The sequence below is a fragment of the Salmo salar genome, chromosome ssa09 (genome assembly GCF_905237065.1).
Source record: "Salmo salar chromosome ssa09, Ssal_v3.1, whole genome shotgun sequence".
NCBI lineage: Eukaryota > Metazoa > Chordata > Actinopteri > Salmoniformes > Salmonidae > Salmo > Salmo salar.
In genome coordinates, this window is record NC_059450.1 from 122,299,174 (window position 1) to 122,320,224 (window position 21,051).

Sequence of the window (21,051 nt, forward strand, 5' to 3'; positions counted from 1 at the left end):
TACTTAGTACACTACTTTTGAGCAACCCTATGGACCCCACTCAAAAGTAGTGCACTACATAAGTAATAGGGTTCATTTGGGATACACCCTGAATGTAATAGGAGTAGTCAGGTGCATCTGTCTTAGCTAGTATTATTTTATTTCTCTACCCCTCTTTTACGATATTCCCCTCTCCCTCACTATGTCATTTCTCCCCTACTCAATCGCCTTTTCCTCCCCTGTCTTCTAACTCTCTCTCCTCCTCCTCCTCCTCCTCTACTTTTTGTTTTATTTTCATCAGATTCTCTCTCTCTATCCCCCCTCTCTCTATCCCCCCTCTCGCTCTCTCTTTATCCCCCCTCTCTCTCCCTTTTTATCCCCCCCTCTCGCTCTCTTTTTATCCCCCCTCTCTCTCCCTTTTTATCCCCCCTCTGGTTCTTTTTATCCCCCCTCTGGTTCTTTTTATCCCCCCTCTGGTTCTCTTTATCCCCCCTCTGGTTCTCTTTATCCCCCCTCTGGTTCTCTTTATCCCCCCTCTGGTTCTCTTTATCCCCCCTCTGGTTCTCTTTATCCCCCCTCTGGTTCTCTTTATCCCCCCTCTGGTTCTTTTTATCCCCCCTCTGGTTCTTTTTATCCCCCCTCTGGTTCTTTTTATCCCCCCTCTGGTTCTTTTTATCCCCCCTCTGGTTCTTTTTATCCCCCCTCTGGTTCTTTTTATCCCCCTCTCTCTCTATCCCCCTTCTCGCTCTCTCTATCCCCCCTTCTCGCTCTCTCTATCCCCCTTCTCGCTCTCTCTATCCCCCATCTCTCTCTATCCTCCCTCTCTCTCTATCCCCCTCGCTCTACCCCCCTCGAACTACCCCCCTCGCTCTACCCCATCTATCTCTATCCCCCATGTCTCTCTATCCTCTCCCCAATTCTCTCTCTCTCTCTATCCCCCCCATCACTCTCTCTCTATCCCCCACTACTCTCTCTCTATCTATCCCCCATCACTCTCTCTCTATCTATCCCCATCACTCTCTCTCTATCTATCCCCCATCACTCTCTATCTATCCCCCACTACTCTCTCTATCCCCCATCACTCTCTCTCTATCTATCCCCCATCACTCTCTCTATCTATCCCCCATCACTCTCTCTCTATCTATCCCCACATCACTTTCTCTCTATCCCCACATCACTCTCTCTCTATCCCCATCACTCTCTCTCTATCCCCACATCACTTTCTCTCTATCCCCACATCACTCTCTCTCTATCCCCACATCACTCTCTCTCTATCCCCACATCACTTTCTCTCTATCCCCATCACTCTCTCTCTATCCCCATCACTCTCTCTCTATCCCCATCACTCTCTCTCTATCCCCACATCACTCTCTCAACCATCACTCTCTATCTATCCCCACATCACTCTCTCTCTAGCTATACTCCATCACTCTCTCTCTATCCTCTCCCCCATCTCTCTCCTCATCTTTCTCTCCCACCCATCTCTCTCTCCTCTCTCCCCATCTCTCTCCCCCATCTCTCTCTCCTCTCCCCCATCTCTCTCTCCTCTCCCCATCTCTCTCTCCTCTCCCCATCTCTCTCTCCTCTCCCCATCTCTCTCTCCTCTCCCCCATCTCTCTCTCTCCCCATCTCTTTCTCTCCTCCATCTCTTTCTCTCCTCATCTCTCTCTCTCTCCTCTCCCCATCTCTCTCTCTCTCCTCTCCCCATCTCTCTCTCCTCTCCCCCATCTCTCTCTCCTCTCCCCCATCTCTCTCTCCTCTCCCCCATCTCTCTCTCCTCTCCCCATCTCTCTCTCCTCTCCCCATCTCTCTCTCATCTCCCCATCTCTCTCTCATCTCCCCCATCTCTCTCTCCTCTCCCCCCCATCTCTCTCTCTCCCCATCTCTTTCTCTCCTCATCTCTCTCTCTCTCCTCTCCCAATCTCGCTCTCTCTCCTCTCCCCCATCTCTCTCTCTCTCTCCTCTCCCCATCTCTCTCTCTCTCTCCTCTCCCCATCTCTCTCTCTCCTCTCCCCATCTCTCTCTCTCTCTCTCCCCATCTCTCTCTCTCTCTATCCTCTCCCCCATCTCTCGCTCTCTATCCTCTCCCCCATCTCTCTCTCTCTATCCTCTCCCCATCTCTCTCTCTCTCTCTCTCTCCTCTCCCCATCTCTCTCTCCTCTCCCCATCTCTCTCTCTCTCCCCATCTCTCTCTCTCCCCATCTCTTTCTCTCCTCATCTCTCTCTCTCTCCTCTCCCCATCTCTCTCTCTCTCCTCTCCCCATCTCTCTCTCCTCTCCCCCATCTCTCTCTCCTCTCCCCCATCTCTCTCTCCTCTCCCCATCTCTCTCTCCTCTCCCCATCTCTCTCTCCTCTCCCCATCTCTCTCTCATCTCCCCCATCTCTCTCTCATCTCCCCCATCTCTCTCTCTCCTCTCCCCCCATCTCTCTCTCTCCCCCATCTCTTTCTCTCCTCATCTCTCTCTCTCTCCTCTCCCAATCTCGCTCTCTCTCCTCTCCCCCATCTCTCTCTCTCTCTCCTCTCCCCATCTCTCTCTCTCTCTCCTCTCCCCATCTCTCTCTCTCCTCTCCCCATCTCTCTCTCTCTCTCTCCCCATCTCTCTCTCTCTCTCTATCCTCTCCCCCCATCTCTCGCTCTCTATCCTCTCCCCCCATCTCTCTCTCTCTATCCTCTCCCCATCTCTCTCTCTCTCTCTCTCTATCCTCTCCCCCATCTCTCTATCCTCTCCCCATCTCTCTCTCTCTCTATCCTCTCCCCATCTCTCTCTCTCTATCCTCTCCCCATCTCTCTATCCTCTCCCCCATCTCTCTCTCTCTCTATCCTCTCCCCCATCTCTCTCTCTCTCTCTATCCTCTCCCCCATCTCTCTCTCTCTCTCTATCCTCTCCCCATCTCTCTCTCTCTCTCTATCCTCTCCCCCATCTCTCTCTCTCTCTATCCTCTCCCCATCTCTCTCTCTATCCTCTCCCCCATCTCTCTCTCTCTATCCTCTCCCCATCTCTCTCTCTCTATCCTCTCCCCCATCTCTCTCTCTATCCTCTCCCCCATCTCTCTCTCTATCCTCTCCCCCATCTCTCTCTCTATCCTCTCCCCATCTCTCCCTATCCTCTCCCCCATCTCGCTCTCTCTCTCCTCTCCCCCATCTCGCTCTCTCTCTCCTCTCCCCATCTCTCTCTCTCTCTCCTCTCCCCCATCTCTCTCTCTATCCTCTCCCCATCTCTCTCTCTCTATCCTCTCCCCCATCTCTCTCTCTATCCTCTCCCCCATCTCGCTCTCTCTATCCTCTCCTCCCCATCTCGCTCTCTATCCTCTCCTCCCCATCTCGCTCTCTCTCTCCCCATCTCTCTCTCCTCTCCCCCATCTCACTCTCTCCTCTCCCCCATCTCTCTCTCTATCCTCTCCCCATCTCTCTCTCTATCCTCTCCCCATCTCTCTCTCTATCCTCTCCCCCATCTCTCTCTCTATCCTCTCCCCATCCCTCTCTCTATCCTCTCCCCCATCTCTCTCTCTATCCTCTCCCCCATCCCTCTCTCTATCCTCTCCCCCATCTCTCTCTCTATCCTCTCCCCCATCTCTCTCTCTATCCTCTCCCCCCATCTCTCTCTATCCTCTCCCCCATCTCTCTCTCTCTCCTCTCCCCATCCCTCTCTCTATCCTCTCCCCCATCTCTCCCTATCCTCTCCCCCATCTCTCCCTATCCTCTCCCCATCTCTCTCTCTCTCCTCTCCCCCATCCCTCTCTCTATCCTCTCCCCATCCCCATCTCTATCCTCTCCCGCCCTCTACCCCATCCCTCTCTCTATCCCCAATCTCTCTCTATCCTCTCCCCCATCTCTCTCTATCCTCTCCCCCATCTCTCTCTCTATCCTCTCCCCCATCTCTCTCTCTATCCTCTCCCTCATCTCTCTCTATCCTCTCCCCCATCTCTCTCTCTCTCCTCTACCCCATCCCTCTCTCTATCCCCAATCTCTCTCTATCCTCTCCCCCATCTCTCTCTATCCTCTCCCCATCTCTCTCTCTATCCTCTCCCCCATCTCTCCCTATCCTCTCCCCGTCTTGCTCTCTCTCCTCTCCCCCATCCCGCTCTCTCTCTCCTCTCCCCCATCTCTCTCTCTATCCTCTCCCCATCTCTCTCTATCCTCTCCCCATCTCTCCCTATCCTCTCCCCGTCTCGCTCTCTCTCCTCTCCCCATCTCGCTCTCTCCTCTCCTCCCCATCTCGCTCTCTCTCTCCCCATCTCTCTCTCCTCTCCCCATCTCTCTCTCCTCTCCCCATCTCTCTCTCTCTCTCTCCTCTCCCCCATCTCACTCTCTCCTCATCTCTCTCCCCCATCTCTCTCTCCCCCATCTCTCTCTCTCCCCCATCTCTCTCTCTATCCTCTCCCCCATCTCCCTCTCTCTATCCTCTCCCCCATCTCTCTCTCTATCCTCTCCCCCATCTCTCTCTCTATCCTCTCCCACATCTCTCTCTCTATCCTCTCCCCATCTCTCTCTCTCCTCTCCCCCATCTCTCTCTCTCCTCTCCCCATCTCTCTCTATACTCTCCCCCGTCTCTCCCTATCCTGTCCCCGTCTCGCTCCCTCTCCTCTCCCCATCTCTCTCTCTCTCCTCTCCCCATCTCTCCTCTCCTCCCCATCTCGCTCTCTCTCTCTCTCTCCATCTCATCTCTCTCTCTCCCCCCATCTCTCCCTCTCCTCTCCCCCCATCTCTCTCTCCCCATCTCTCTCTCCCCATCTCTCTCTCCCTCATCTCCTCTCCCCCCATCTCTCTCCCCTCATCTCTCTCCCCCTCTCCTCTCCTCTCCCCATCTCTCTCCCTCCTCTCCCCCATCTCTCTCTCCTCTCCCCATCTCCTCTCCCCATCTCTCTCTCTCTCCTCTCCCCCATCTCTCTCTCCTCTCCCCCATCTCTCTCATCTCTCTCTCCTCTCCCCATCTCTCTCTCTCTATCCTCTCCCCTTTCTCTCTCTATCCATCCTCTCTCTCTCTCTCTCCTCTCCCCCATCTCTCTCTCTCTCCCCCATCTCTCTCTCTCTCTCTCTCTCTCCTCCCCATCTCGCTCTCTCCCCATCTCTCTCTCCTCTCTCCCCATCTCTCTCTCCTCCCATCTCTCTCTCTCCTCTCCCCAATCTCTCTCTCCTCATCTCTCTCCTCCTCATCTCTCTCTCTCTCTCTCCCCAATCTCTCTCTCCTCTCCCCCATCTCTCTCTCCTCTCCCCATCTCTCTCTCTCCTCTCCCCGATCTCCCTCTATCCTCTCCCCCATCTCTCTCTCTATCCTCTCCCCATCTCTCTCTCTCCTCTCCCCCATCTCTCTCTCTCTCCCCATCTCTCTCTCTATCCTCATCTCTCTCTCCTCTCCCCATCTCTCTCTCGATCCTCATCTCTCTCTCCTCCCCATCTCTCTCTCCCCACTCTCTCTCTCCCCACTCTCTCTCTCCCCGCTCCCCATCTCTCTCTCCCCCTCCCCATCTCTCTCTCCCCCATCTCTCTCTCTCCCCCATCTCTCTCTCCTCCATCTCTCCTCTCCCCCATCCCTCTCTCTCCTCTCCCCCCCACCTCGCTCTCTCTCTCTCCTCTCCCCATCTCTCTCCTCTCCCCCATCTCTCTCTCCCCAATCTCTTTCTCTCTCTTGTCCCCCATCTCCCTCTCCTCTCCCCCATCTCCCTCTCCTCTCCCCATCTCTCTCTCCTCTCCCCATCTCTCTCTCCTCTCCCCCATCCCTCTCCTCCCCCATCTCTCTCTATCCTCTCCCCCTTCTCTCTCTATCCTCTCCCCCTTCTCTCTCTCTCTCTCCTCCCCATCTCGCTCTCCCCATCTCGCTCTCCCCATCTCTCTCTCTCCTCCCCATCTCTCTCTCCTCATCTCTCACTCCTCTCTCCCCATCTCTCTCTCTATCCTCTCCCACATCTCTCTCTCTCTATCCTCTCCCCATCTCTCTCTCTCTATCCTCTCCCCATCTCTCTCTCTCCTCTCCCCCCACCTCTCTCTCTCTCCTCATCTCTCCCCCATCTCTCCCTCTCTCCTCATCTCTCCCCCATCTCTCTCTCTCCTCTCCGCCATCTCCCTCATCTCTCTCCATCCTCTCCCCATCTCTCTCTCTATCCCCCATCTCTCTCTCTATCCTCTCCCCATCTCTCGCTCTCTCTATCCTCTCCCCATCTCTCGCTCTCTCTATCCTCTCCCCATCTCTATCCTCTCCCCATCTCTCTCTCTCTCTCCTCTCCCCATCTCTCTCTCTCTCTATCCTCTCTCTCTCTCCTCTCCCCATCTCTCTCTCTCTCTCTCTCTATCCTCTCCCCATCTCTCTCTCTATCCTCTCCCCCAATTCTCTCTCTATCCTCTCCCCATCTCTCTCTCTATCCTCTCCCCCCCATCTCTCTCCTCTCCCCCCCATCTCTCTCTCTATCCTCTCCCCCCCATCTCTCTCTCTATCCTCTCCCCCCATCTCTCTCTCTATCCTCTCCCCCCATCTCTCTCTCTATCCTCTCCCCCCATCTCTCTCTCTATCCTCTCCCCCATCTCTCTCTCTATCCTCTCCCCATCTCTATCCTCTCCCGCCCTCTACCCCATCCCTCTCTCCCCAATCTCTCTCTATCCTCTCCCCCATCTCTCTCTATCCTCTCCCCCATCTCTCTCTATCCTCTCCCCCATCTCTCTCTCTCTATCCTCTCCCCATCTCTCTCTCTCTATCCTCTCCCCATCTCTCTCTCTCTATCCTCTCCCCATCTCTCTCTCTATCCTCTCCCCATCTCTCTCTCTATCCTCTCCCCCATCTCTCTCTCTCTATCCTCTCCCCATCTCTCTCTCTCTATCCTCTCCCCATCTCTCTCTCTCTATCCTCTCCCCATCTCTCTCTCTCTATCCTCTCCCCCATCTCTCTCTCTCTATCCTCTCCCCATTCTCTCTCTATCCTCTCCCCCATCTCTCTCTCTATCCTCTCCCCCATCTCTCTCTCTATCCTCTCCCCCATCTCTCTCTCTCTATCCTCTCCCCCATCTCTCTCTCTCTATCCTCTCCCCATCTCTCTCTCTCTATCCTCTCCCCATCTCTCTCTCTATCCTCTCCCCCATCTCTCTCTCTATCCTCTCCCCCATCTCTCTCTCTCTATCCTCTCCCCATCTCTCTCTCTCTATCCTCTCCCCATCTCTCTCTCTCTCTATCCTCTCCCCATCTCTCTCTCTCTCATCCTCTCCCCCATCTCTCTCTCTCTATCCTCTCCCCATCTCTCTCTCCATCCTCTCCCCATCTCTCTCTATCCTCTCCCCATCTCTCTCTATCCTCTCCCCATCTCTCTCTATCCTCTCCCCCCTCTCTCTCCTCATCTCTCTCTCCTCTCCCCCATCTCTCTATCCATCTATCCTCTCCCCCATTTCTCTCAATCAGAAAGATTTCTGGCTCCCAGGTGTCTTTTATACAGGTAACGAGCTGAGATTAGGAGCACACATATATTACCTCCTCAGCTCGTGTCACGGCTCCCTTGCTCTCCTTAAGTGCCCCCACAAATATATCTATGTCAAATCTCCCTGATGAGGTTCATTCAAATACACATACATAGTTCTCAGAGCCGACGAAAAAGACACCTGTCCACAGAAGCAATCAATCAATCAGATTCCAAACTCTCCACCATGGCCAAGACCAAAGAGCTCTCCAAGGATGTCAGGGACAAGATTGTAGACCTACACAAGGCTGGAATGGGCTACAAGACCATCGCCAAGCAGCTTGGTGAGAAGGTGACAACAGTTGGTGCGATTATTCGCAAATAGAAGAAACACAAAAGAACTGTCAATCTCCCTCGGCCTGGGGCTCCATGCAAGATCTCACCTCGTGGAGTTGCAATGATCATGAGAACGGTGAGGAATCAGCCCAGAACTACACGGGAGGATCTTGTCAATGATCTCAAGGCAGCTGGGACCATAGTCACCAAGAAAACAATTGGTAACACACTACGCTGTGAAGGACTGAAATCCTGCAGCGCCCGCAAGGTCCCCCTGCTCAAGAAAGTACATATACATGCCCGTCTGAAGTTTGCCAATGAACATCTGAATGATTCAGAGGACAACTGGGTGAAAGTGTAGTGGTCAGATGAGACCAAAATGGAGCTCTTTGGCATCAACTCAACTCGCCGTGTTTGGAGGAGGAGGAATGCTGCCTATGACCCCAAGAACACAATCCCCACCGTCAAACGTGGAGGTGGAAACATTATGCTTTGGGGGTGTTTTTCTGCTAAGGGGACAGGACAACTTCACTGCATCAAAGGGACGATGGACGGGGCCATGTACCGTCAAATCTTGGGTGAGAACCTCCTTCCCTCAGCCAGGGCATTGAAAATGGGTCGTGGATGGGTATTCCAACATGACAATGACCCAAAACACACGGCCAAGGTAACAAAGGATTGGCTCAAGAAGAAGCACATTAAGGTCCTGGAGTGGCCTAGCCAGTCTCCAGACCTTAATCCCATAGAAAATCTGTGGAGGGAGCTGAAGGTCCGAGTTGCCAAACGTCAGCCTCGAAACCTTTATGACTTGGAGAAGATCTGCAAAGAGGAGTGGGACAAAATCCCTCCTGAGATGTGTGCAAACCTGGTGGCCAACTACAAGAAACGTCTGACCTCTGATTGCCAACAAGGGTTTTGCCACCAAGTACTAAGTCATGTTTTGCAGAGGGGTCAAATACTTATTTCCCTCATTAAAATGCAAATCATTTTATAACATTTTTGACACGTGTTTTTCTGTATGTTTTTGTTGTTATTCTGTCTCTCACTGTTCAAATAAACCTACCATTAAAATTATAGACTGATCATTTCTTTGTCAGTGGGAAACGTACAAAATCAGCAGGGGATCAAATACTTTTTTCCCCTCACTATACACACACACAAAAAGCATACACTTATACACACACACAATCATACTTACTTACACAATCATACTTACACACACAAAAAGCATACACTTATACACACACACACACACACACACACACACACACACACACACACACACACACACACACACACACACACACACACACACACACACACACACACACACACCGCACAGTCGGTGCACAGATGCACAGTAATGACTTCCCTACAGCACCCATTCATCACATCTTTGTGAGGTAGCCAAGGGATATGGCTAATGAGCAAGTGAGTCTTTACCCAGCATGCTTCACAGCAGCCTTCCTTCCACACCTCGGCCTTGTGCCTTTTTGAAGTGTCACCTTCTCTCAGCACCCATCTGATTAAAACTGTGGAAAAGTTCAATCATTAAATGCATATGATCCTAAAGCAATTTGTCTAGTTCAGTCCTTGAGCTGTTGTTGTCTGTTGATGTTCTGTATTATGCCATGTTTCATGTTTTGTGTGGACCCCAGGAAGAGTAGCTGCTGCTTCAGCAACAGGTAATGGGGATCCTAATAAAATACTAATACTAAAAGCTAGACCCATTTTTCTAACCTTATCATGTGAAGGTAGGTGTTCGTAGCAACAACAATCCTATACAGTGCTATACAAACACATTAAGGAAGGGGCTTTTTCCTTCTCCTGGAAGAACCCATCTGAATCAAAGACAAGGCTCGAGCTCATGTAGACTACCAGGAGAGACACAGACACAGACTTTAACCAGGAGAGATACATGCAGCCAGGAAGACACAAATGAATAGTAACTGGTAAAAGCCCAGATATATACACTGCTCAAAAAAATAAAGGGAACACTAAAATAACACATCCTAGATCTGAATAAATGAAATAATCTTATTAAATACTTTTTTCTTTAGATAGTTGAATGTGCTGACAACAAAATCACACAAAAATAATCAATGGAAATCCAATTAATCAACCCATGGAGGTCTGGATTTGGAGTCACACTCAAAATTAAAGTGGAAAACCACACTACAGGCTGATCCAACTTTGATGTAATGTCCTTAAAACAAGTCAAAATGAGGCTCAGTAGTGTGTGTGGCCTCCACGTGCCTGTATGACCTCCCTACAACGCCTGGGCATGCTCCTGATGAGGTGGCGGATGGTCTCCTGAGGGATCTCCTCCCAGACCTGGACTAAAGCATCCGCCAACTCCTGGACAGTCTGTGGCGCAACGTGGCGTTGGTGGATGGAGCGAGACATGATGTCCCAGATGTGCTCAATTGGATTCAGGTCTGGGGAACGGGCGGGCCAGTCCATAGCATCAATGCTTTCCTCTTGCAGGAACTGCTGACACACTCCAGCCACATGAGGTCTAGCATTGTCTTGCATTAGGAGGAACCCAGGGCCAACCGCACCAGCATATGGTCTCACAAGGGGTCTGAGGATCTCATCTCGGTACCTAATGGCAGTCAGGCTACCTCTGGCGAGCACATGGAGGGCTGTGCGGCCCCCCAAAGAAATGCCACCCCACACCATGACTGACCCACAGCCAAACCGGTCATGCTGGAGGATGTTGCAGGCAGCAGAACGTTCTCCATGGTGTCTCCAGACTCTGTCACGTCTGTCACATGTGCTCAGTGTGAACCTGCTTTCATCTGTGAAGAGCACAGGGTGCCAGTGGCGAATTTGCCAATCTTGGTGTTCTTTGGCAAATGCCAAACGTCCTGCACGGTGTTGGGCTGTAAGCACAACCCCCACCTGTGGATGTCGGGCCCTCATACCATCCTCATGGAGTCTGCATGTGTCTGCTCAAACGGTCAGAAACACATTTGTGGCCTGCTGGAGGTCATTTTGCATTGCTCTGGCAGTGCTCCTCCTGCTCCTCCTTGCACAAACGCGGAGGTAGCGGTCCTGCTGCTGGGTTGTTGCCCTCCTACGGCCTCCTCCACGTCTCCTGATTAACTGGCCTGTCTCCTGGTAGCGCCTCCATGCTCTGGACACTACGCTGACAGACACAGCAAACCTTCTTGCCACAGCTCGCATTGATGTGCCATCCTGGATGAGCTGCACTACCTGAGCCACTTGTGTGGGTTGTAGACTCCGTCTCATGCTAGCACTAGAGTGAAAGCACCGCCAGCATTCAAAAGTGACCAAAACATCAGCCAGGAAGCATAGGAACTGAGAAGTGGTCTGTGGTCACCACCTGCAGAACCACTCCTTTATTGGGGGTGTCTTGCTAATTGCCTATAATTTCCACCTGTTGTCTATTCCATTTGCACAACAGCATGTGAAATTTATTGTCAATCAGTGTTGCTTCCTAAGTGGACAGTTTGATTTCACAGAAGTGTGATTGACTTGGAGTTACATTGTGTTGTTTAAGTGTTCCCTTTATTTTTTTGAGCAGTGTACTTATTATGCTGTTCTGCCCCAGCTTTACTAACATCACAGTAATACAGACACAGTACATCTCTCTCTCTCTCCCCTCCCTCCCTCCCTCTCTCCCTCCCCATCAGTGGGAAGCAAATGGGATGTCACAGGAACAGCTGAAAAGACCCATGTGTTCTCTACCCAGACCTGTCCCTAATGACAGGCCCTGGCACGGAACAGCAGACCACATCACAACACAGCATCTCTTTGGTCGGTAACAGTCTGTTTCAACAGCCGCCACCAGTCATGTTGCTCAAATGGAGAGAGACAACAAATAATGGCCAGTGATCAGAATAAAAACAAGAGAGTCTCTAGTAGTATCTGTCATAGGATAACAAGATAACAGCTGAAACAGGATTAGATTTGGGGTTTCAGTGTTACTTCAAGTTATCATAGTAGCTTGTTAACCAAGACTGTTAGCATCACAGCCTGCGTCGGCTGGATTTTATTGTCAAGAGACTTTACATACAGTACAGAGACTAAACAAAATGTTTGAAGGGCTCAGAAAACCTGGTCCCTGATAATCAAATGAAGAACCTTGCTTTTCCCTCCAGTCTCACACGTCCTCAATCACAGAGCTAAAGGTCTCAGCCAATAGTCACAAACCTTTATTACAAAACATGAATCAATTGGTCGAGCACAAGCCCGAAACCAAATACTCTCGCAAACAAACAAATTATGGTCTACCTCTTTAAACAAGACAAACCCATGTCCTTGGATAAATTAATTCAATTACACGTTCCAAACAGTGTGGGTGGCAATTACTAGGAAACCAAGGTATTTTCTGTTTAGTGCTATGGAGGAAAGTCCCCAACCGGTACAAATCCATTAAAAGTACATTTCAATAGGTGATTTTATATCATATGAAAAACAGCATCATCATCAAAGTTTCTATCGAAAAGTCACACCTGGGATGTAAAATGTAATAGTTGTAGAAAATAAAAACTGTGTTCCCTTGCCACACTGTCCTGGTTGAACTGTGTAACTGTCTGGAAAGTCTTTTAGACAATTTGCTTTCTTTTGAGCAGGTCACTCCCTTCACCTTTAATGCATGTTTAGCTCTTGTTCCTCAAGAAAAGGGTCAATTATAATTCATTGATTTCTCTCATAAAATATCCATATAAATTGCTCCTTTAAACAGAAACTAATAGCAAGAACAGTCCTGCTCTGTTAAGAAAAGCACAGCCAGATCTGTGCATGTCAATCAGGGCCGGCCCTAGAAACTAAGCAATGTAAGAGACAGCTTAGGGCCCCGCGGCAGCAAGGTGCCTCCGACCTCAGTTGTGGTCTCAACTTACTGTTGAGAGTTATGCATTCTACTATTGTACTATTCTAAGGTGCAATTTTGACATTTGGTTGCACTGACAGTCACTCAATTAGCCCATGTCAGCAAAAAAATAATTAAGATTAGTAAATTAGTCTAGCCAGCCTGTAGTAATCGCGTTAGTCTAGCCAGCCTGTAGTACTCGCGTTAGTCTAGCCAGCCTGTAGTACTCGCGTTAGTCTAGCCAGCCTGTAGTACTCGTGTTAGCTTGTCTTCATCCCCATCCAGGTGTTGCCCCACTTCCCCATTATCCCCAGTGTATTTATACCTGTGTTCTCTGTTTGTTTGTTTGTTACCAGTTCGTTTTGTTCGTCAAGCCTACCAGCGTTTTCCCCCTTGCTCCTGTCTGTTTCTAGTTCCTATTTTTCCTGGTTTTGACCATTCTGCCTGCCCTGACCCTGCCTGCCGTTCTGTACCTTGCCACACCACACTGGATTATTGACCTTTGCCTGCCCTGACCCTGCTTGCCGTTCTGTACCTTTTGGACTCTGATCTGGATTACTGACATCTGCCTGCCCTTGACCTGTCGTTTTGCCTGCCCCCTGTTCTAGTAATAAACTTTGGTTTATTTGACATTGTCTGCACTTGGGATTTTCCTAAAACGTGATAAGTCCCGATGGGAATCGAACCCATAACCTTGGTGTTGCAAGTGCCATGCTCCACCAACTGAACCACACAGGACCGCACCCATTGATTTGATTAGTCACTCTCAATCAGATATAATATTAAGAAGGCATAAGTCATGGCAAAGAATTGCATGAAATGAGTTGTAAAAATTGCAAAATCTTCTCTCCGCCCCAAGGCAAAATGGGCAGAATTGCAGCAAACTTGCTTTAAACTGCAATATTTTCTCTACGCCCCATGGAAAATTGTATAGAATTGCAGGAAATTAACTCTAATTTTGGGGGGGACCCAACAAAATTCCGCTTAGGGCCCCCAAAAGGTTGATGTCAATCTTGTGTTGAGCCATTGGTCACCTGACTGAGTAGCCTTACTGCCACAGAGAAAGAATGATCACTTCTTTAATATAACCATCCTTGGTAAAACATGCTGTTACAAGTGACTGTGAAACACTTCTTTACACCATGAGTTGCTGAGAAATTCGGTCTCCTATAATTTCATTAAAACTTTTTCATGTATAAATGTATAAAGAAGCTCAAGAAGTCCTCAGAGTGAAACCATATTAAAAAAACATTAAAAGGGGAGTGAAAAGAGCCGAGAGGCTTTGAAACGTCTGGCTCATGCTTCAACCCTGACTGTGAAATGTCAACAACGTTAACGATGATAATATAGTTGACAATGTTAACGTGGTTGACATCACAAGCTAAGGGTGTTCAGCCTCCTCCACAGGGGAGACAGTGGAAGCCTACATATATCGTGTATATATTAATAACCCCCACTGAGCACACACTGGTTGAATCAACATTGTTTCAAAGTCATTTCTATTCAATTATGTTGAACCAACGTGGAATAGATGTTGTATTGTTGTCTGTGCCCAGTGGGGCTTAAGTATAAACCTTATGGCATATGGAAGACAGTCCTCTGGGTCATTAATAAATCTCTTTAGTGATAGGGGGCAGCATTGGGAAGTTTGGATGAAAAGCGTGCCCAGAGTAAACTGCCTGTTACTCAGGCCCAGAAGCTAGACTATGCATTTAATTAGTAGATTTGGATAGAAAACACTCTAAAGTTTCCAAAACTGTTAAAATAATGTATGAGTATAACAGAACTCATATGGCAGGCAAAAACCTGAGAAAAATCCAACCAGGAAGTGGTAATTCTGAGGTTTGTAGTTTTCAAGTGAATGCCTATCAAATATTCAGTGTCTGTGGGGTCAGATTGCACTTCCTAAGGCTTCCACTAGATGTCAACAGTCTTTAGAAGTTGTTTCAAGCTTCTATTGTGAAAGGGGAGTGAATAAGAGCACTCTAAGCAGATGGCCCAGGTGAAAGCCTTTAGTTTAGTCACGCGCGTGAGCGCGAGCTCCGTTCCCTTTCTTTTCTAATGAAAACAGTATTGTCTGGTTGAAACATTGAATATTTATGATAAAAACACCCTAAGGATTGATTAGAAACATCGTTTGACATGTTTCTATGAACTCAAATGGAACATTTTTGACTTTTCGTCTAGACTTTGTGCCCGCGCCTTGTGCATTTGGATTACTGGACTAAACGTGCAAACAAAATGGAGGTATTTGGACATAAAGATGAACTTTATCAAACAAAACAAACATTTATTGTCCAACATGGAGACCTGGGAGCGCCATCAGATGAAGATCAAAGGTAAGTGATTCATTTTAATGCTATATCTGACACCTCTCCTTGGTTGGAAAATGGCTGTATGGTTTTTGTGGCTAGGCGCTGACCTAACATAATCGCATGGTGTGCTTTCACCATAAAGCCTTTTTGAAATCGGACACAGCGGCTGGATTAACCTGTTATGGATAGCGGGCAGTATTTTCACGGCCGGATAAAAAACGTACCCGATTTAATCTGATTATTACTCCTGACCAGAAACGAGAATATGCATATAATTATTAGCTTTGGATAGAAAACACTCCAAAGTTTCTAAAACTGTTTGAATGGTGTCTGTGAGTATAACAGAACTCATTTGGCAGGCCAAAACCTGAGAAGATTCCTTACAGGAAGTGCCCTCTCTGACCATTTCTTGGCCTTCTACACTCTCTTTATTGAAAACTGAGGATCTCTGCTGTAACGTGACACTTCCTACGGCTCCCATAGGCTCTCAGAAGGCAGCAAAACGCTGAATGATGCCTTTGCAGGCCCAGGCTGAAAAACAGTAGCGCATTTGGATAGTGGTCGATCTGAGAACAATGAGACTGAGGCGCGTGCACGAGGCGACACCATGTTTTTATTTTTTCGTCATTGAACGAAAACAGGGTTTCCCGGTCGGAATATTATCGCTTTTTTACGAGAAAAATCGCATAAAAATTGATTTTAAACAGTGGTTGACATGCTTCGAAGTACGGTAAAGGAATATTTAGAATTTCTTTGTCACGAAACGCGTCGGGCGCGTAACCCTTCGTCACCCTTCGGATAGTGTCTTGAACGCACAACAAAACGCCGCTATTTGGATACAACTATGGATTATTTGGAACCAAACCAACATTTGTTATTGAAGTAGAAGTCCCGGGAGTGCATTCTGACGAAGAACAGCAAAGGTAATCCAATTTTTCTTATAGTAAATCTGACTTTGGTGAGGGCTAAACTTGGTGGGTGTCTAAATAGCTAGCCCGTGATGGCGAGCTATCTACTCAGAATATTGCAAAATGTGCTTTCACCGAAAAGCTATTTTAAAATCCGACATAGCGATTGCATAAAGGAGTTCTGTATCTATAATTCTTAAAATAATTGTTATGTTTTTTGTGAACATTTTTACATTTACATTTTTAGTCATTTAGCAAACGCTCTTATCCAGAGCGACTTACAGTAGTGAATGCATACATTTCATTTCATGCATTTTTTTTTTTGTACTGGACCCCCGTGGGAATCGAACCCACAACCCTGGCGTTGCACACACCATGCTGGCGTTGCAAACACCATGCTCTACCATCTGAGCCACAGGGAAGGTGAACGTTTATCGTGAGTAATTTAGTAAATTCACCGGAGGTGTTCGGTGGGTATGCTAGTTCTGAACGTCACATGCTAATGTAAAAAGCTGTTTTTTGATATAAATATGAACTTGATTGAACAAAACATGCATGTATTGTATAACATAATGTCCTAGGAGTGTCATCTGATGAAGATCATCAAAGGTTAGTGCTGCATTTAGCTGTGGTTTTGTTTTTTGTGACATTATATGCTAGCTTGAAAAATGGGTGTCTGATTATTTCTGGCTGGGTACTCTGCTGACATAATCTAATGTTTTGCTTTCGCTGTAAAGCCTTTTTGAAATCGGACAGTGTGGTTAGATAAAGGAGAGTATTGTCTTTAAAATGGTGTAAAATAGTCATATGTTTGAAAAATTTAAGTTTTCGGATTTTTGAGGACTTTGTATTTCGCGCCACGCCCATCATTGGATATTGGAGCAGGTGTTCCGCTAGCGGAACGTCTAGATGTAAGAGGTTTTTAACAAGAAGTGTATCTTTAATCGTATGTATAACACTTGCATCTTATATCAATGTTTATGATGAGTATTTCTGTAATTTGATGTGGCTCATTTTCACCGGATGTTTGTTTGAGACAATGCATTTCTGAACATAACACGTCAATTTCAAATGAGGTTTTTGGACATAAAGATGAACTTTATCGAACAAAACAAACATTTATTGTCTAACATGGAGTCCTGGGAGTGCCACCAGATGAAGATCATCAAAGGTTAGAGATTAATTTTAACGCCATTTCTGACTTTTGTGACACCTCTCCTTCTTTGGAAAATGGCTGTATGTTTTTTTGTGGCTAGGTGCTGACCTAACATAATCATATGGTGTGCTTTCACCATAAAGCCTTTTTGAAATCGGACACTGTGGTTGGATTAACGAGAAGTTTATCTTTTAAAATGGTGTATAACACTTGTATGTTTGAGGAATTGTAATTATGAGATTTCTGTTGTTTGAATTTGGCGCCCTGCAATTTCACTGGCTGTAGGCCAGGTGTTCCACTAGCGGAACCCCCTTCCCAGAAAGGTTAAGAGGCCACAAAGGCAGGGTTAATTATTGAGTTACATAATGAAACAGAGCCATAGCATCAGCTTGACTTACCTTCCCTCTGCTCCCGATGTGGAGCCTTGTCAGCGATTCATTAGATATGGTGCCAAAAGCTGCCACTGGGGCTGTTGGTGTGAACACAGATTTGGTCATGTCTGGGATTTCTATATCTGTCTATAAAATATAGAGCTCTGCTCTAGGCAGCTGTGCCGTTCCACTGGATTCACCAATCCACCAATTATGCCACATAATAAATCAACTGGGGGCCTCATTGTTGCTGGTGAGATTCCAAGCCACTGTCATTTCCTATTTCCATCTCTTTCATTCGCTCATTCTTTTTGTCTTGCCCACTCGACCAACCTCTCTCTTCTCTCCTTTCTGGCTCGCTCTACCGTCCTCTTTGCTTCTTGTTTTCCTCTCCTTTCATCCCCTCTTTCTCTAACAACGTTAGTATCATGTCTTCGCTCTCTTCAGACAACAGCCTCTCTCTCTCCCTCATCATTGCTGTCCCCATCTTTGTCAACTTGGAATCTGTATTTTCTTCTTCTCATTTGTTTTGTACGTGTCAACCACCTCCCTCTATCTTTCTCTCCTCCTCCCTGTTCCTCTATTGCTCACTCTTCCTATAGCTTTCATTCGCTCATTTCCACTGACTATCACTGAACATCCCTACTCTCCCTCTATGCTCTCTCACCTCCCCCTCTCTCTGTATTAAAAGGGGGATGAAGGCGGGTGTGCGTGGAGGGAATGCCAGGTGAGGCAGATAAATGGAGCCCAGAGCAGAGAGCTGTGTTTCTCCCGCTCCTCGTCGCTCTGCCTCCATCCCGGGGTCAGGAAGCCACAGCCAGGGCTCAGCTACACACAGTTCCCCCACTACACACACACACACAGAGAGAGAGGAGACAGAGAGACAGAGAGAGACAGAGCACTGTACGTAACGAGAAATAGATTTCCTTTCCGAGACAGACTGAGCCCACCTCTCTCTTCCCTGATGGAGGAGTGAAGGGAGAGATGGAGAAGGGGAACTCTCAATAATTGAACAAGGGATTCTCTGAGAATGGAAACGACCCGACACTGACTGGTGATGCCTCAGTATGGGGCGGATGAACAGTAATCATTCACATTCAAGACAGGTTGTCACTGAAAATCTTATCACGAGAAGATATGAACCATATTGTCATATTTGCTGAGGAAAGGAAGTAGGAGTAAGTGAAAAACAGCAATAACCACCCTGGACACCAGCCAAGGCAGCAAACCACACGGTCAATTTATTGATCACATGATCACATCCTCAGCTCTAAGCACAAGAGCCCATTGGTTGACAACCTAAAACAGTCCCCGAAAAGGAGTTGAGAACACACGCACTACATGAGTCTCCGAACTGTCCCTTCCCAATCACCTTAACACATCATCCACTGTCCATTCTGTTTGGACGTGGCAGTGAAGACACCCAGTTAGCATGAACTACACAGGCGTCATCTGCCTCTCAGTGGTCATCATCCAGACCTAGTGGTCAGTTCCTATCCCTCCCCCAGACAGACTAGAGGGCCTCCATTCAGTGATGAACAACTATTCACAGTGTTTGGTCCGTCACTGTAGCAATGCCCCTCAGAGGAACCCAGTCATACATCACCGTCTGGCAGGTGGATTATTAACAACGCTGTGTGTCACCTCTCCCTTCCTATCTGGGAGTAAAAGCAATGATGTGCTCTCTGAGACTGTCACAACCCACTGATAGTCAGAGATTCGTGTAACAGATGTTCTGTTCGCTGGCAATCATTCAAGCCGGCCTGAAATGGTGACAATTTTCTCTGGGAGCAAAATGGCGAGGCCAAGCAGGCTTCACGTTTGCCACCTACCAGATGCCAGGTACATTGTCTCACAGTCACTATCACCTCTGAAGATGTTGACTGAGAAAGCAGTTGAAGCATAATGTTCTGGCTATCGCAGGGACATGGGTAGAATGCCTTGTGTCTCCATAACAGATCTGCCATCACCATGCTAATTGAACACTCCTCCCGGGAAAATCACATTTGGCTGTTACTCACCCAACGGAGACGGCCGTGGTTGACGATTCAAATACAAACAAACGTCTTCGGGCCACCTTCATGGTTGTGAGAGGTTGCGAGATTAATTGAAACGGAGAGGAGAACAGGGGGGCGTGGGTGCGTCTGGGTTTGTTAGAAAGTAATGAAACTGAACAGGGAAAATGCCTAAAGTGAATTGAGATATTTTCTAACTGAACGCATATTAGCATGCTAATGTTATCAGCAGTGAATGAGAACAGAGACCGGGTTGACTCCCGGGGACCGCTGGTTAATATTACAGTGAACAACCCCTCCACCTAGGACACACCGGGGGGTACAGTGCATCTGCCAGCTAATTAGACCATGATCAGAGGTCGTTTCCGCCCTGGCCACTGATCTGACAACACAAGACTGACAGGATAGGTCAAAGCCATCTGCCAGGGATCCCATCATCCCTATATTTAAATTTTTTTATTTTTCATTATTTAACCAGGTAGGCTAGTTGCGAACAAGTTCTCATTTACAACTGCGACCTGGCCAAGATAAAGCAAAGCAGTGCGACACAAACAACACAGAGTTACACATGGAATAAACAAACATACAGTCAATAACACAATAGAGAAAAAAATAAGTCTATATACAGTGTGTGCAAATGAGGTAAGATAAGGGAGGTAAGGTGATAAATAGGCCATAGTGGCAAAATAATTACAATTTAGCAATTAAACACTGAGTGATAGATGTGCAGAAGATGAATGTGCAAGTAGAGATACTGGGGTGTAAAGGAGCAAAAAAATAAATAACAGTGTGGGGATGAGGTAGTCGGATGGGCTATTTACAGATGGGCTAAGTACAGGTGCAGTGATCTGTGAGCTGCTCTGACAGCTGGTGCTTAAAGTTAGTGAGGGAGATGTGGGTCTCCAGCTTCAGTGATTTTTGCAATTCGTTCCAGTCATTGGCAGCAGAGAACTGAAAGGGAAGGCGGCCAAAGGTAGGAGTTGGCTTTGGGGGTGAGGTAGGAGTTGGCTTTGGGGGTGACCAGTGAAATATACCTGCTGGAGTGCATGCTACAGGTGGGTGCTGCTATGGTGACCAGTGAGCTGAGATAAGGCGGGGCTTTACCTAGCAAAGACTTATAGATGACCTGGAGCCATTGGGTTTGGCGCCGAATATGAAGCGAGGGCCAGCCAATGAGAGCGTACAGGTCGCAGTGGTGGGTAGTATATGGGGCTTTGGTGATAAAACGGATGGAACTGGAATACACTACATCCAATTTGCTGAGTATAGTGCTGGAGGCTATTTTGTAAATTACATCGTCGAAGTCAAGGATCGGCAGGATAGTTAGTTTTACGAGGGTATATTTGGCAGCATGAGTGAAGGATGCTTTGTTGCGAAATAGGAAGCCGATTCTAGATTTAATGTGAGTCTGGAAGGAGAGTTTACAGTCTAACCAGACACCTAGGGATTTGTAGTTGTCCACATATTCTAAGTCAGAACCGTCCAGAGTAGTGATGCTGGACGGACGGGCGGGCAGGTGCGGGCAGCGATCGGTTGCATTTAGTTTTACTTGCATTTAAGGGGAGTTGGAGGCCACGGAAAGATAGTTGTATGGCATTGAAGCTCGTCTGGAGTTTAGTTAGCACAGTGTCCAAAGAAGGGCCAGAAGTATACAGAATGGTGTCATCTGCGTAGAGGTGGATCAGACAATCACCAGCAGCAAGAGCAACATCACTGATGTATACAGAGAAAAGAGTTGGCCCGAGAATTGAATCC

The 21,051-nt window shown here is 47.8% G+C and overlaps 1 protein-coding gene across 2 annotated transcripts in view; it reads right to left on the reverse strand.

Moving 5' to 3' along the window:
* LOC106612604 (sodium/calcium exchanger 2) overlaps positions 1-21,051 on the reverse strand; it is a 115,755-nt gene that overhangs the window by 64,005 nt on the left and 30,699 nt on the right. The window contains exon 1 of one of the 2 annotated variants that reach the window (XM_045724439.1): positions 17,309-18,230. The exons of the other annotated variant lie outside the window; for it this stretch is intronic. The gene's annotated coding sequence lies outside the window, so the exon portion shown is untranslated. Of the gene's footprint in view, positions 1-17,308; positions 18,231-21,051 lie in introns of those variants that run through there. 2 annotated transcript variants of the gene reach the window in all.